We start from the raw sequence: 16,532 nt of genomic DNA on the forward strand, positions 1-16,532 counted from the left end.
GCATCTTAAAGGAGGTGGGAGAGAAGCGGAGAGGTTTAGGGAGGGAATTCCAGAGTTTTGAGACCCAGGCAGCTGAAGGCACGGCCGCCGATGGTGGAGCGATGGAAATCGGGGGGCTGCTCAAGTGTTAGAGGAGAGCAGAGATCTCAGAGGGTTGTAGGGGCTGGAGGAGGTTATAGAGATAGGGAGGGTTGTAGGGGCTGGAGGAGGTTATAGAGATAGGGAGGGGTGTAGGGCAGGAGGAGGTTACAGAGATAGGGAGGGTTGTAGGGGCTGGAGGAGGTTATAGAGATAGGGAGGGGTGTAGGGGTTGGAGGAGGTTACAGAGATAGGGAGGGGTGTAGGGGCTGGAGGAGGTTACAGAGATAGGGAGGGGTGTAGGGGCTGGAGGAGGTTACAGAGATAGGGAGGAGTGTAAGGGCTGGAGGAGGTTATAGAGATAGGGAGGGGTGTAGGGGCTGGAGGAGGTTACAGAGATAGGGAGGGGTGTAGGGGCTGGAGGAGGTTACAGAGATAGTGAGGGTTGTAGGGGCTGGAGGAGGTTATAGAGATAGGGAGCGGTGTAGGGGCTGAAGGAGGTTACAGAGATAGGGAGGGGTGTAGGGGCTGGAGGAGGTTACAGAGATAGTGAGGGTTGTAGGGGTTGGAGGAGGTTACAGAGATAGGGAGGGTTGTAGGGGCTGGAGGAGGTTATAGAGATAGGGAGGGGTGTAGGGGCTGGAGGAGGTTACAGAGATAGGGAGGGGTGTAGGGGCTGGAGGAGGTTACAGTGATAGTGAGGGTTGTAGGGGTTGGAGGAGGTTACAGAGATAGGGAGGGGTGTAGGGGCTGGAGGAGGTTACAGAGATGGGGAGGGTTGTAGGGGTTGGAGGAGGTTACAGAGATAGGGAGGGGTGTAGGGGCTGGAGGAGGTTACAGAGATAAGGAGGGGTGTAGGGCTGGAGGAGGTTACAGAGATAGGGAGGGGTGTAGGGGCTGGAGGTTACAGAGATGGGGAGGGGTGTAGGGGCTGGAGGAGGTTACAGAGATAGGGAGAGGTGTCGGGTTGGAGGAGGTGACAGAGATAGGGAGGGGTGTAGGGGCTGGAGGAGGTTACAGAAATAAGAATGGTGTAGGGGCTGGAGGAGGTTATAGAGATAGGGAGGGGAGAACGAGGGCCTTGGAGGGAATTGAATTATAAAATCTTACAGCATGTAAGGATGCCATTGGGCCCATCATGTCTGTGCCAGCAGTTTAAAGGAGCTATCCACTTAGTCCCACTCCCCCTGCCCTTTCCCCAGAGTCCTGTTAATATTTCCCCTTCAGCTACTTATCCAATTCCCATTTTGAAAGTTACTATTGAATCTGCTTCCCTTTCTGGCAGTGCGTTCCATATCACAACTTACTGCGTAAATTCTCCTCATCTACCCTCTAGTTCATTTGTCAATCACCTAAATCTCTCTGCCCTCTGGTTCCCCACCCTCCTGCCACGGAATACAGTTTTCCTTATTTACTCGATCAAAACCACTCATGATTTGGAACACCTCTATTATATCTCCTGTTGTGTATCTTACATGGCTACTGTTGGTACCATATCAAGGTGTGCCACCAGAGGGCACCAGTGGGAAACTCGTAAGTTACCTGTACAGGTGTGCCTGGCCTGGTATAAAAGGCAGACCACCAGGTGTGATCCTCACTCTGGAGTTCACAAATAAAGTCACTACAGTTCAAGTACAACACACTGCCTCGTGGAGTCATTGTTAGAGCATCTAAGGACAGAACATCTCCCCTTAACTTTCTCTGCTCTAAGGAGAACAACCCCAGCTTCTCCAGTCTCCCCATGTAACTGAAGTTCCCCATCCCTGGTACCATTCTGGTCAATCTCCCCTTAACCTTCTCTGCTCTGAGGAGAACAATCCCAGCTTCTCCAGTCTCCCCATGTAACTGAAGTTCCCCATCCCCGGTACCATTCTGGTCACTCTCCTCTGCACCCTCTCCGAGGCCTTCACATCTGTCCTAAAGTGCAGGGCCCAGAATTGGACACAATACTCCAGCTGGGGCCTAAGCAGTGATTTGTAAAGACTCCAGTGTAACACCGTCACCCCATGAGCTCCCGAGAGACAGTGCTACTCACTGAGACACGGCTTGACACATAGAATGATAGAATGGTCACAGCACAGAAGGAGGCCGTTCGGCCCCTCGAGCCCATGCTGGCTCACTGCAAGAGCACTTCAGCTAGTCCAACTCCCCAGCCCTTGCCCCGTAGTCCACATTTTTTTTTCCTTCAGGCACTTATCCAATTCCTTTTCAAAACCACTGTCATGTATCTTACATTATTATATATAACTGTATCCTAACATGCTATACATGACTGTAATAAGATATGACTGTAACCACCAGCATACCTTACCACCAGGGATGCACTTGCAAGAGACAGGTATATAAGGACAGGTCTCAGGCAAGTGCAGCATTCCAGAGCTGTGAAATAAAGGTGCAGGTCCAGAGTGACCTTGACTTCACTACATGCCTCGTGTGAATCTGTACTGAGGGGACAGGACTTTACAGTGGCGACGGGTTACGGGATTACAGAATCCACAGAATGGCGAACCACGGATCAGATGAAAAGTACAATGCGGGAGACAATTGGGAGGACTTTATAGAAAGGCTCCAGCAAAGCTTTGTAACCAAAGACTGGTTAGGCGACGATAAGGCAGACAAGAGAAGAGCCAATCTCTTGACCAGTTGTGGCTCGAAAACATACGCTTTAATGAAGGATCTGTTGGCACCCGAGAAACCAGCAAGCAAGTCGTTTGAAGAATTGAGCACACTGGGAAGAGACCACCTGAAGCCAGCGAGCAGCCTACACATGGCCAGACACAGGTTCTACAACTACAGACGCTGTGTGGGCCAGAGCATACCCGACTTCGTGGCGGAACTTCGGAGGTTGGCTAGTTTATGTGAGTTCTCCGATGAACTGAGGAGAGAAATGCTGAGAGACTTTTTCATTGAAGGAATAGGTCACGCAGGCATATTCCGAAAGCTCATAGAGACAAAGAACCTGACCTTAGAGGCAGCAGCACTGGTTGCACAGACATTCTTGGTAGGGGAAGAAGAAACGAGGTTGATTTACAATGCAGGTATGACAACTAACGAAATATCGGAACAAGAAGTTCACAGCACTAAACAAGCTGCTACCCCGACACACAGACAAAACCGGGAGAACAGGCTCTCGACAGCAGGCAGAAGCCATCAAGGGTCACAGGAACGGCCGTTCACATCTCATCAACCCACAATGCGAGCAATCAACTACAAACTGAGAGAATCTCAAGAGAGATCAGCCAGATGCAGCGCATTCTTTGGGAACGCTTTGAACAATGGAACAGGTCTGTACTGGAGGTGTGGGGGTGGGCACTCGGCAAGGGGATGTCGATTTCAGCAGGCTGTTTACAGAAATTGTGAATATACAGGGCATTTGGCCCGCATGTGCAAAGAAAATGGCAGCTCGGCTGGTATACGAATCGGATGGGTTGTAAAGCGGACCAGAAGATGGTGGGGACAGTACCCGGGACACTGATGTACAGCGGGTCAACACAATCAATGGCCGCTGCTCCTACAACAAGACGCCTCCTATAATGATGAGGGTCCTACTCAACGGGATATCTGTCAACATGGAGCTGGATACGGGAACGACTCAATCTCTCATGGGCGCTCAACAATTTGAACAACTGTGGCCGCATAAAAGAGACAGACTAAAACTCACAAGGGTCGACACCAAACTAAGAACCTATACCAAAGAAATCGTACCAGTCCTCGGCAGAGCCATGCTCTCTGTCACACACAAAGGGACAGTGAACCGACTTCCCCTGTGGATTGTCCCCGGAGACCCCCCAGCACTGCTGGGGAGAAGCTGGCTGGCAAAACTAAACTGGAAATGGGATGATGTCCATGCCATGTCATTAGAGGAACGGACCTCCTGCTCAAGTTATAAAGCGATTTGAACATCTCTTTCAGCCAGGTGTGGGCACTTTCAAAGGAGCCAAAGTCAAAATCTACATCACACAGGATGCTAGACCGGTCCATCACAAGGCCAGAGCTGTGCCCTTTGTGATGAGGGAAAAGACTGAACACGAACGAGACAGGCTTCTGAGGGAAGGCATTATATCACCTGTGGAATTTAGCGACTGGGCAAGTCCCATCGTCCCAGTCATGAAGCCTGATGGATCCGTACGAATCTGTGGGGACTACAAATCTACCATAAACAGAGTCTCCCTACAGGACCAGTACCCGCTGCCCAGAGCGGAGGACTTATTTACCACATTGGCTGGAAGTAAACTTTTCTCAAAATTAGACCTCACATCTGCGTATATGACGCAAGAATTGACCGAGGAATCCAAGCTACTCACCACCATCAACACACATCGAGGCCTTTTCATGTACAATCGATGCCCATTCGGCATCAGGTTGGCAGCTGCCATATTCCAGCGCAACATGGAGAGTCTGCTCAAGTCCATCCCGGGGACGGTTGTATTTCAAGACGACATACTTATCACGGGCAGGGACACCGACTCCCATCTCCGTAATTTGGAGGAAGTACTAAAGCGGTTGGATCGGGTAGGCCTACGAGTCAAGAAATCCAAGTGCCTGTTTCTCGCACCCGAGGTTGAATTTTTGGGAAGAAGGATTGCCGCTGATGGAATCCGCCCAACAGAGTCCAAAACAGAAGCAATTCGTCTGGCACCCAGGCCCTGGAATGTCTCAGAACTGCGCGTCTTTCTCGGGCTACTCAATTACTTTGTGTGGAAGAAAGAATCTATGAATCTATGGCTTATGGTAAAGGGAAGGGTTAAATCCTGTTTTTGCTATATTTGAAGAAATAATAGGACTAGAACAACACCCACACTTTTTAGCCTTGAAACTTAGAAATGTAATTAAATGACTATCCGGTATTAAAAGGGAGTCCCCTGATATTCTGCTTATCAGACTGTGAACAGGGAGAAACTATGCAAGGACAGATAGAGTGTGTGCCTCCCGAGTCGACCTTTGTACTCACGGAACTAATGAATAAGATTCCTTTTCTCTTTCTGTATTCTATTTCTGTATAAAGATAGGGACAATTTGCTTGTAGAGCAGAGTCTTCTGCCTTGGTACGGTCCAAGCAGGCTCTCCGAGATATCTCGCTATTTTTTAATAAAATTCTCTCGAAGTGCAATTCTGAAAGTCTCCGCCTGAGTTAATTTAAGTTAAATATTTCCTCGACAGATTCTGGCGTAGTCGGCAGGATCTCTAAAAAAAAACGAGATCCAAAAGAACTAAATTTAACTTTTAAAGAGAAAAGAGGAATCTTAAGGACCTTCCTTGCTGAAAGGAGGAAGGTGCCTAGGCCGTCCTAGCAAAAGGGGGACGGGCCGCCGAGATCCCCTGGAGGGTGAGGCATAATTTAAGGTAGCTACCGCAAAGAAGCTAAAATAACAAAAAGGCAAAAGGAGACCCCGAGCTGAGCGGAAAAGAGAACACCGGTGAGCGCTTTGTAAATTATTGTATATTTTGTAGGATTGTCCTAACTCTCATTTCAGAAAAGATCGCGAGACGTTGCACCCGGAAGAATGGGAAACGGCTCTAGTCGAGCAGGACGCTCGCGCCCAGCTCCTAGAAAAGGAAAGAAAGACGACCTCTTAACTGAAAGAATGAAAGTACATCCTAAGACTGAGAAAAGAATCCGTAAGGTAGCAAAGCAACGAGAGAAGGTAGGAGATCCTATTGTGCCGCCCGGCTCGCCGGCAGACACTGTAATTAAAGAAACAGGAGACAACAGATACGCGGTAACGTTTAGTAGCGATTTGTACGGCTGGTCTGATGGGGATTGGCCATATGGAGGAAGTTTTAAATTGTCCTTAATTGAGGAATGGAAACAGACCACCAAAGATGGGGCGGGGGACCCCACTTGAGATAAAGATTATATGGAGAATTGTTTTAAAAAATGGACAGAGGTGGCAAAGAGGCACCAGCCCCCGAAAAATAAAAAGAAAGAGGAGGAGGGCAAGGAGAAGCCCCCTCCCTCTTACAGCCCCCCGAGTGCCCCGGTTATGACCGCTTCCCCTGTCGGCTTATATCACCGTCTTCCAACCACCAAGCCGGATGATTGGCAGGAGATCATAGAAATAGTGGCCGCTCAGCTGGATCAGGCCTCCAGGCGACGAGCCCATCCACAAGACCCACCAGAAGATGAAAATGGAGACGGGGGGGCGGGGGGAGGAGTCGAGGATGATGGCACAATCCCTGGCCCAGGAATGAATACCAGGACCACTGTAAGACAGGCTGATTCCACCACTACCCCCCCGTTACAGGCCCCCCGTGTAATGATCGGAACAACGGCTGTCCTAAAGCCCTGGACACCGGGGGAGGCTCGGGATATGATATCAGCCGCCCCTAACCCTGTTACGAAGCCAGTAGCCTTTCACAACTGGCTTGAGCAAACCTGTACCATTTATAACCCCCTCCCCGGAGATGTGAAATTATTACTGCAGGCAGCATATAGGTCCTCTTGGCAGGGGGTGAAAGACATGTTCCCTATACCCGCCGGCGAAAATGGGGATTGGCGGGAAGACAATGAGGAAGGAGGAAATGACTCCCGGGAACATTGGTTGCAACACAGGGGCAAGGATGCCATATTAAAGGGAGCTAAAAAGCACGGAGATATAGGGGAAGTCACGCGCTGTCTGCAGAAAGCAGAAGAATCAATGATAGATTTTGCAAGTAGATGGAAAAATAGTTGGGACGAACATGCAGGAATCCCGATGGATCAAAATGAACCTTTGGCAGTACAAACCTTGCTAAATTGCATGTTGCCGCAACAAGCAAGAACATACAAAATTAAGGTCTTGGACTGGCAAGGAAAAAGTTGGAAAGAAACGATCACAGTCTTGGCCAACATGGATAGGGAGGGACTATTCACCTATAAGGAAAACAAGGCTAAAACAGCAGGTCAGTACTATCAGCAAAAGGGAAGAGGACAAGCGCAGAATAAGAGAGGAGGGTTTGGGGGACGAGGGCGAGGAAGAGGGAGAGGACAGTGGCCCCAAAGAAACCGCTCTCAAGATGAGTGTAGAAATTGCGGAAGGAAAGGGCATTGGGCTCGCGATTGCAGGTGCCCCCCGAAACAGGATGGAGGGTTACAAGGGGATTTCCCCGAACCTCCACCTCCCTTGGCCCCTCAGTTTTTGTTCTCTAACCCCAACCCGCACCAATCAGCATAGGGATGCCCCGGAGGCTTAGTGGTACAGGCGGCAGCCCTCCGCTTATCAGCAGACATAGAAGAAAACCCTCTGGCAGTAGTAAAAGTAGGAGACACTTATGTGAAGTTCCTGGTGGATACCGGTGCTACTATGTCTTCTGTACCATCCTCTGTGGGATTACCTGTAAGCAACACCACCGTCTTAAGTATGGGTGTGGCTGGTATCCCCATGAAAGAATTTTTATCTGAACCTACCAAATTGATAATTGAAGGACAACCAGTTAATGATGAGACTTTGATAGTCTCTAAAACAACACCTCTCCCTTTATTGGGAAGACAGACTTTGTGCAAACTAGGAGCCACAATTTATTGCACAAAGGAAGGAATGTTCATGGAGCTCCCTCCAAATAAAATCCATCAGTTCTTTAATGGGATTAAAGAAGAGAAAAGGGAGGATAACAAAGAAAAGGCTGCCCTCTATTGTTGGCAATTGAATGGCAACTTCTACTCCCCTTTGATACATGAAGTTATACAAAATTTAAAAGCTAAAATCGACCCTAATACTGAAGAATTGATGTATATAATTTTGACAAGCTTTGAGGCAGTTCAGCTTCATTGTACAGCCTGGTACACTCGCCAAAAAGCTGAAACTTACCAGTGTTTGGTACAATCCTTTTTAAAAAGAAGAAATAGTAGAAGCTACGCCCCGCATTTATTTTGGACCAGAAGGATTGGGGGTAGCCATCGATTGACACCCTTACAGCAACAGCGGTTTAGAGAAGCGAACTCGACACCCCATCTGACATTGGCTGTAAAACCGCCAGCGAAACCTAAAGATATGGGTCCGATGATTGTAGGAATAGAAAAAGAAAAACAGCAACAAGGCTATCAACCTTGGGCAGTAATAAAACTGCAAAATGTTCAGATAGACTTTATCACCCACAACAGGGGGATTCTCCAGTGGAAAGGTAAAAATCATGCCTCCACTTTTGAAAAACAGCAACCCCCGGAACAACCAAGCCCTAAGCTGTCAATGGCATTGAATCAAGTATCTTCTGAACTTTGGGCAAAACATAAGAATCATGTTGGGCTAGTACATTCTGCAGTACCCCATCGGGTACAATTGATGAAGAACGCCGTGTTACCAAGCATTAGGCAGTACAGACTGCCTCCAGAGGCAGAAAATGGGATAGAGCCAGTCATTTCTGCATTGTTGGAACAAGGAGTTTTAGAAAAGACACAGAGCCCGTGTAACACTCCGATACTGCCCATACCAAAGGTTAATAGGCCGAATGAATGGAGATTTGTGCAAGATCTGAGAGCTATTAATAAGATAGTAGTCCCTATCACCCCTGTGGTACCGGACACCAACATTATACTATCTGCTATACCACCAACAGCAACTGTCTTTACTGTGATAGACCTGTGTTCAGCCTTTTTCTCCATCCCGTTAAATCAAGAAAGTCAGTATCTATTTGCTTTCACCCACAAGAAGCAGCAGTACACATGGACCAGGTTGCCCCAAGGATACACCGAAATCCCCGCAGTATATGCAGCAGCAGTAAAAAGAGACCTCGAAGACTGTTCATTATCGGACCAGTCTGTGCTATTGCAGTATGTGGACGATTTGCTTGTGGCTTCTAGCCATGGATACAGGTGCATGCAAGATTCCCTGAAACTGTTACAGCACCTATGTGAAAGAGGGCACCGAGTGTCGTTACAAAAGTTACAATTTTGTCAGACTCAAGTCCAGTACCTGGGTTTTCACATATCTCAAGGGCAGAGGCAGCTAGGACCAGAAATAATTCAGACAATTCAAAGTATCCCCATACCAAGAACAAAAAAGGAAATCTTGTCATTTTTGGGGATGGTTGGGTACTGTAGACAATGGATCCCCGATTATCGAGAATGGGATGCGGTCCTAAGATCAGCTGCCCTAAATGATGCCCCACCCAAGGTGGAGTTTACCCCAGAGAGAGAGGAGGCATTTAAACAGTTAAAGAAAGCCATTACTAATGCTCCGGCGTTGGGACTTCCAAATTATGGAAAACCTTTTCAGATGTATGTGAATGAGAAAGAAAGATTTGCAACCGCAGTACTAACCCAAGAACACGGTGGGGGAAATAGACCAGTAGCTTATTATTCGGTTTTGCTGCCTCCAGTAGTAAGGGGAATGCCAGCATGTCTACGTGCTGTAGCTGCTACTGCGGTCATGGTGGAGAAGTCGGTACCTATTGTTTTGGACTATCCATGTGCTGTCATTACAGCCCACGCTGTGTTATTACTTTTGAATTCAGCTGCCACACAACACTTTACAGCGTCTCGAAGAACAGGTTATGAAGTATTACTGCTGTCACACCCTAACTATACCTTTCGACACGCACCGGTAGTGAACCCAGCCACCTTTCTTCCTACTAAAGAAGTAGAGGATCCAGACCAGCATGATTGTCTGTTAACGGTGGAAGTAGCCACCTTACCAAGACCAGATTTGCTCACAGAGCCCATGGACAATCCTGATCTTATTCTCTATACGGATGGATCATCGTACAGGCCGTCGGATGACTTGCTGTTGGCAGGCTATGCTATTGTAAATCCCCACGAAACTGTTGAAGCATTCGCCCTGCCTCCCGGAACCTCGGCTCAGGCTGCTGAATTGTTTGCCCTCACTAGAGCTTGTATAATAGCTAAAGATCAAACTGCTAATATCTATACTGATTCCAGATATGCATTCGGTGTGGTCCATGATTTTGGACAACTGTGAAAAAACAGAGGCTTTATCACCTCTGGTGGAAAGCATATTAAGCACTCTCAACTGGTGCTTAATCTATTAGATGCCATTCAGTTGCCAAGTAAGGTAGCCGTTATCAAATGTGCAGCTCACACAACCGGTGAGGATGAAGTATCAGTAGGAAATAGGAGGGCTGACGAGGCAGCCAAACAGGCCGCTTCGGCACAGGCAGACTGCCTTCAAGCAGTCTCAGTCTCCCCTCCACAGGTACTTGACATCCAACAACTTAAAACAGCCCAACAACAAGTTACTATGCAGGAAGGAAGAACTTGGGAAAACCAGGGTTGTTTTCTCAGAAACGACATCTGGTGTCACCCTGATGGGCGAACTGTTTACCCTAGATCTCTATTTTTGCCCCTGTCTCGCCTAGCACACGGTCAGGCTCACATGGGCAAAGGAGGGATGATACATGCTATTAATGCACAGTGGTATGCACCAGGAATAACAGTAGTAATTGAGAAAGTTGCTAGAACATGCCAAATTTGTCAACAAAATAACAGAGGTAAAACACCTGCTGGATATGATCATCTACCCCAGCCAAGTATGCCCTTTGAAAATTTGCAAATTGATTTTGTCCACATGCCTCCAGTATCAGGTTTTAAGTACCTATTAGTCATAATAGACATGTTCACAAGGTGGGTAGAAGCGTACGCCAATAGGAGAGACGATGCCCGAATAGTAGTAAAAATTCTATTTAAAGAAATAGTACCAAGATATGGGATACCTATGGGAATCAACAGTGACAGGGGAACCCACTTCACCGGAAAAATAGTGCAAAATCTTGCAGAAGCGTTAGGTTTCCAGTGGAAGTTACATATACCATATCAGCCACAGTCCTCGGGAATGGTAGAAAGAGTAAATGGGATAATAAAATCTACCCTTACCAAGGTATGTCAGGAGACTGGACTAAAGTGGCCAGATGCCTTACCATTGGTATTGTATACAATGAGAAACCAGAAAAACCGAAACACTGGTTTGACACCACATGAAGCCTTGCTGGGAAGACCAATGCCTACTGGCGTAAAACCACCACTGGCAGCTGAAAAAATAGCATTAATTTGGAATGATGAAAAATCATTAAAGTATGCTCAGGCCATGTGTGAAATAGCAAGGAGTCTGCACGAACAAATAAAGCAGACACAGGTGCCCCGTCGGAAGGAAATATGCACCCTTTCAGGCCTGGAGACCAAGTGTTGGTAAAAACATTAAACAAAGAATCCTTTTCTCCTAGGTGGAAAGGACCATATCAGATAATTCTCACAACACGAACCGCGCTGAAGTTGGAAAAGCATCCAAATTAGGTGCATGCAATCCGTTGTAAATATTATTTTCCCGACGAAATACAGCCAAAAGAAAAGGCATTGAACCAGGACGTACTGCGATTGCCTGACTAAGAAAAAGGCCATCTTCTCGCTGAAGAACTGTACCTGCTCTTGTACTAAATTAAATATTTGGACTTGAAAGTACTGCCCAAAAGTTCAGGAACGGATGTCAGAGCTCATTTGTGTGCCAGTTTGGGCCTTTATTATTTGGGTCACTGTTACTATCGTGTGGACGTGTTGTTATTGTAACGACGTAATTCAAGAGTGGTATAGAAACAAACAAGAAAGGGAAGATGGGAAGGGACTCTTGGAAAAATTATAAATGGACGTTAGGTATACTGATCATTTTAGCGACAGGGAACTCCCGGCAGGAGGAAGAGGTCCTAAAAGAAGGAAGAGTTTGGAAGGGAAATATGTATGGGAAAGAAGTAATAGTGCAAGGCAGCAAGGCAATTTTATATGCCCAGTAGGCCAAAGTTGTAAAGTAGGGAATTTTACGGCATGATGTGAGGCATGTGGAATGAAGGAAGAAAGAGGGGAATTCCAGTTTATATTGGGGAAAGGGTATCAGTTGTTCATAGAATACCAGGCCGATGTGTGGATGAAGTGTACCCGGAGCACAGGGAAAAACAAGAGATGGGGGTACATAGGAGGGCCGGACGAGAGTAAAAACTTCCTCCGTTATTCATTTACAAGTATGGTAGATGGGCAGCGGATGTTGTGCATGAATAACACCCCGGTGAATGGAGGAGACCCATTCGTGGTAAAATGGTCAGTAAAAGAATCCGGCCACCCAGAAGACCGGGACCCGGGACATCTAAAAAGATACTGACCACTTGCATCCCAGTGGTAAGATCCCCAGGTGTATTAAATCTAACAATACGAATTAAATATCCCCCAAAGAAAGAAGATGGTTGCCACACAACCAGTGTTAAGGTATCTTTTGAAAAAGAAAGACCCCAAAGAAAGAAACGGGATGTATTAGAGACTGTGTTAGGTACAGTGGGAGCAGGAATAGGAGCATTGAACTCCATGGATATCGAAACCCTACAAAATAAAATCCAGGCCGTCGGAGGACTGGTAGGGGAAGATATAAAGATCAGAAATGCCTGGGATGAAGGATTACAGCAATTACAAATATCAGGTTACGGCATAAATGAAATGACCTGGGAACAGAATGAAAGGGTAGAGAAGGAAATAGAGACCCTAATGTAGGAACAACAGGGAGTAAACAAGTACACCCATTGCCTGTTTAAAGAAATGATCAGACAGCTAGTAAGAGCCGAGTTAGAAAGGAAAATATTATCCTTCCATGCTAACACATGGGAAAGGTTGATGGAAATTAACAAAAGGGATAAGCTTCTTAATTTAACCATTAACGCTCAAAAAAGATATACCAGTTGTAATTCAAAAGGATGTAACGTTACTATGGAGATAGTAAGTAAGACTCGAAAAGAAATTTGGTGTCAGTTCCAAGTAATGCCCCAGCTGTTTGGACAGAACTTCTGGTACCCAGAATTTAAAGGAGATTGGGTCGATGAGAAGAATATGACACATCACCAGAGGGGATGTGCTAGGTGGCCATTCGGAATGGTATGTCCCTATCAGACCGCCATATGCGAACCATGCTCACTGCAGCACTCCATTGGAGTATGGAAATGGGAATTAAAGCCAACAAGTGACACTAATATTACAGAAATAGGACAGAATGAGGTCTGTGTGACAGGAAATAAACCTGTCTATCTGGATGGAATTTTGTATAAACCCCCCATTAATAAATGCGTGAGAAGAGTCTACACCCTGTATGACCCTGAAGTAAAAAGAACTTATACCTTTGGGCAGTGGCAAAATGTAGAAAAATATCTGTCTATGCACAAGATTGAACCCTTACCCCCGTAATTAATCTGACCAGACTGCACAATTTGATACGGAATGACAAGAAAATTGAGGAAGCTCTGTCAAAGCAAGGCAGAGACATCCACCAATTTAGAGTCGAAATGAGTTACAAGAAGAGGCAACTAGTGAGAATCGCAGACGAAGTCACCTCTTTGACAGTACACCACAGGTGGGATGTGTTTACCGGATGGTCCCCAAAAGCTGCAGCAGTACTGAAGCTTGCTATACACCCCATAGTAATCGTAGGTGTGGTTATGCTTGTATTATTAATAATCCTTTGCGGAATGTGGATAAAATTAAAAAATGTAATTAGTCAAGTAATCGGCCTGATCTCCGAAATAGAAAGGAAAAGTGTGTGCATGAAAGGAAGGTTAAGTCGCTTAGAGGAAAAGGTTGATGAAGACGAATATCTCAAAATGCGACCCTATCCTGAAGGGTATGAACCCCCTTTTATGCAAGAGGAGAATATTGGAAATTGTGTTGATCTGAAAAAAAAAGATCAACAAGGAGGGAATTGTGGAAGAAAGAATCTATGAATCTATGGCTTATGGTAAAGGGAAGGGTCAAATTCTGTTTTTGCTATATTTGAAGAAATAATAGGACTAGAACAACACCCACACTTTTTAGCCTTGAAACTTAGAAATGTAATTAAATGACTATCCGGTATTAAAAGGGAGTCTTCTGATATTCTGCTTATCAGACTGTGAACAGGGAGAAATTATGCAAGGACAGATAGAGTGTGTGCCTCCCGAGTCGACCTTTGTACTCACGGAACTAATGAATAAGATTCCTTTTCTCTTTCTGTATTCTATTTCTGTATAAAGATAGGGACAATTTGCTTGTAGAGCAGAGTCTTCTGCCTTGGTACGGTCCAAGCAGGCTCTCCGAGATATCTCGCTATTTTTTAATAAAATTCTCTCGAAGTGCAATTCTGAAAGTCTCCGCCTGAGTTAATTTAAGCTAAATATTTCCTCGACAGATTGGGAACTTTATGCAGAACTTAAGCACGCTGCTGGAGCCTCTCCACGTGCTACTCAGGAAGGGGTGCGATTGGTTTTGGAGGGACACCCAGGAACGCGCCTTCAATAAGGCATGAAACCTTCTGTGTTCCAACAGTGTTTTGACTTTCTTTGACCCAGGTAAAAAGCTAGTTCTCACATGCGATGCGTCAGCGAATGGGCTCAGGTGCGTTTTGCAACATGTCAATAGTGCGGGCAAATTACAACCCATAACTTATGCCTCCAGGCCACTTTCGCGGGCGGAGCGTGGGTACAGAATGGTAGAGAAGGAGGCGCTCGCGTGCATGTGCGATGTCAAAAAGATGCACCAATACCTTTTCGGGGCCAAGTTCGCATTAGAAACCGACCACAAGCCCCTCACGTCCCTCCTATCCGAGAGCAAGGCAATAAACGTCAACGTCTCGGCGCGAATTCAACAGTGGGCACTCATGCTGGCATCCTATGACTATACCATAAGCCACAGACCAGGCACAGACAACTGTGCCGACGCGCTCAGCAGGCTAGCCCTGGCGACCACGGAAGGGTCTGACGAACAGGACTGTGAGATAGTCATGGCAATCAATGCCTTTGAGTCCACAGGTTCGCCCATGACGGCTCGCCAAATCAGAGCCTGGACGGTCAGCGACCCCACGTTATCCTTAGTAAAAAGATGTGTCCTAACCGGTGACTGGGCAGAGGCTTGTGATGCCTGCCCCGAGGAATTAAAACCCTTTCACAAGCGCATGCATGAGCTATCACTACAAGCAGACTGCCTGATGTGGTGCAGCTGAGTAGTCATGCCTCTGCGAGGTAGAGAGGCATTTGTCCGGGAGCTCCACCGCGAGCACCCGGGGATCGTTCTCATGAAGGCCATAGCCAGATCCCACGTCTGGTGGCCTGGTATTGACGTGGACTTGGAGCTCTGCGTCCGAAGGTGCACCATTTGTGCCCAACTCAGCAATGCCCCCAGGGAGGCTCCACTGAGCTCCTGGCCCTGGCCTACCAAACCGTGGTCGCGGGTGCACGTAGACTATGCGGGCCCATTCATGGGCAAAATGTTCCTCGTAGTTGAAGATGCATTTTCAAAGTGGATCGAATGCACCATTTTAAACTCGAGCACAACCTCCACCACTGTGGAGAGCCTCGCAACCATGTTTGCAACGCACGGAATCCCTGACATATTGGTCAGTGACAATGGTCCGTGCTTCACCAGCGCAGAATTCCAAGACTTTATAATTGACCATGGCATAAATCACGTCAAGACGGCACCGTTCAAGCCGGCCTCCAATGGCCAGGCAGAGAGAGCAGTACAAATCATTGAACAAGGCATGCTTAAAATCCAAGGTCTCACGCTGCAGGGTCACCTGTCGCGACTGCTGCTGGCATACAGATCTCGTCCACACTCTTTGACTGGGATCCCCCCCGCGCAACTGTTGATGAAAAGGACTTTAAAAACAAGGCTCTCATTAATCCTCCCAGACATGCACAAAATCATTGAGCCAAAGCGCCATAAGCTGACTGAGTACCATGACAGAAATTCGAGGGGGAGATGGAATGAGATAGGGAACAAAGTGTTTGTCAGGGGTCCCAAATGTCTTGCAGGAACAGTAACGGGCAAGGAAGGAAACAGGCGACTGGTAGTACAAATGGACAATGGCAAAACTGCCGGAGGCATGTAGACCAAGTCAAAAGCAGATTTACCAACAACACTGCGGAACCAGAGGCAGACTATAATGTGGAACTCGCACCACACCTGGTGGACAGACAGAGAGAATAACCTGAGGAAAAGGCAATCCCAACAGACAGCCCAGGCGAGTCAACAACAATCACATCAATCCCAACAGACAGCTCAGGCGAGTCAACAACAATCACACCAATCGAAACAGACAGCCCAGGCGAGATACCAGCAACCACACCCAAAGAAAAACAGACACCAAGGCAAACAACTGAACCACAACTCAGACGCTCCACGCGAGAGCGTAGACCACCTGAGAGACTGAACCTATAAAGACAGTAAGACCTTGGGGGAGGGTGATGTCACGTATCATACATTATTATATATAACTGTATTCTAACATGCTATACATGACTGTAATAAGACATGACCTGTAACCACCAGCATACCTTACCACCAGGGGTGCACTTGCAAGAGACAGGTATATAAGGACAGGTCTCAGGCAAGTGCAGCATTCCAGAGCTGTGAAATAAAGGTGCAGGTCCAGAGTGACCTTGACTTCACTACATGCCTCGTGTGAGTCTGTACTGAGGGGACAGGACTTTACAGCCATGATGTCTCCACCACCCTTTCAAGCCGTGCA

General features: G+C 47.0%; 1 protein-coding gene across 1 annotated transcript in view; it reads right to left on the bottom strand.

Annotated features, from left to right (window-relative positions):
* The window catches only part of LOC139248108 (integrin alpha-D-like), a 203,814-nt gene that overhangs the window by 31,095 nt on the left and 156,187 nt on the right, over positions 1–16,532 (bottom strand). The gene's annotated exons all lie outside the window — the stretch shown is intronic.

Source organism: Pristiophorus japonicus, unplaced genomic scaffold, assembly GCF_044704955.1.
Source record: "Pristiophorus japonicus isolate sPriJap1 unplaced genomic scaffold, sPriJap1.hap1 HAP1_SCAFFOLD_29, whole genome shotgun sequence".
Classification (NCBI taxonomy): domain Eukaryota; kingdom Metazoa; phylum Chordata; class Chondrichthyes; family Pristiophoridae; genus Pristiophorus; species Pristiophorus japonicus.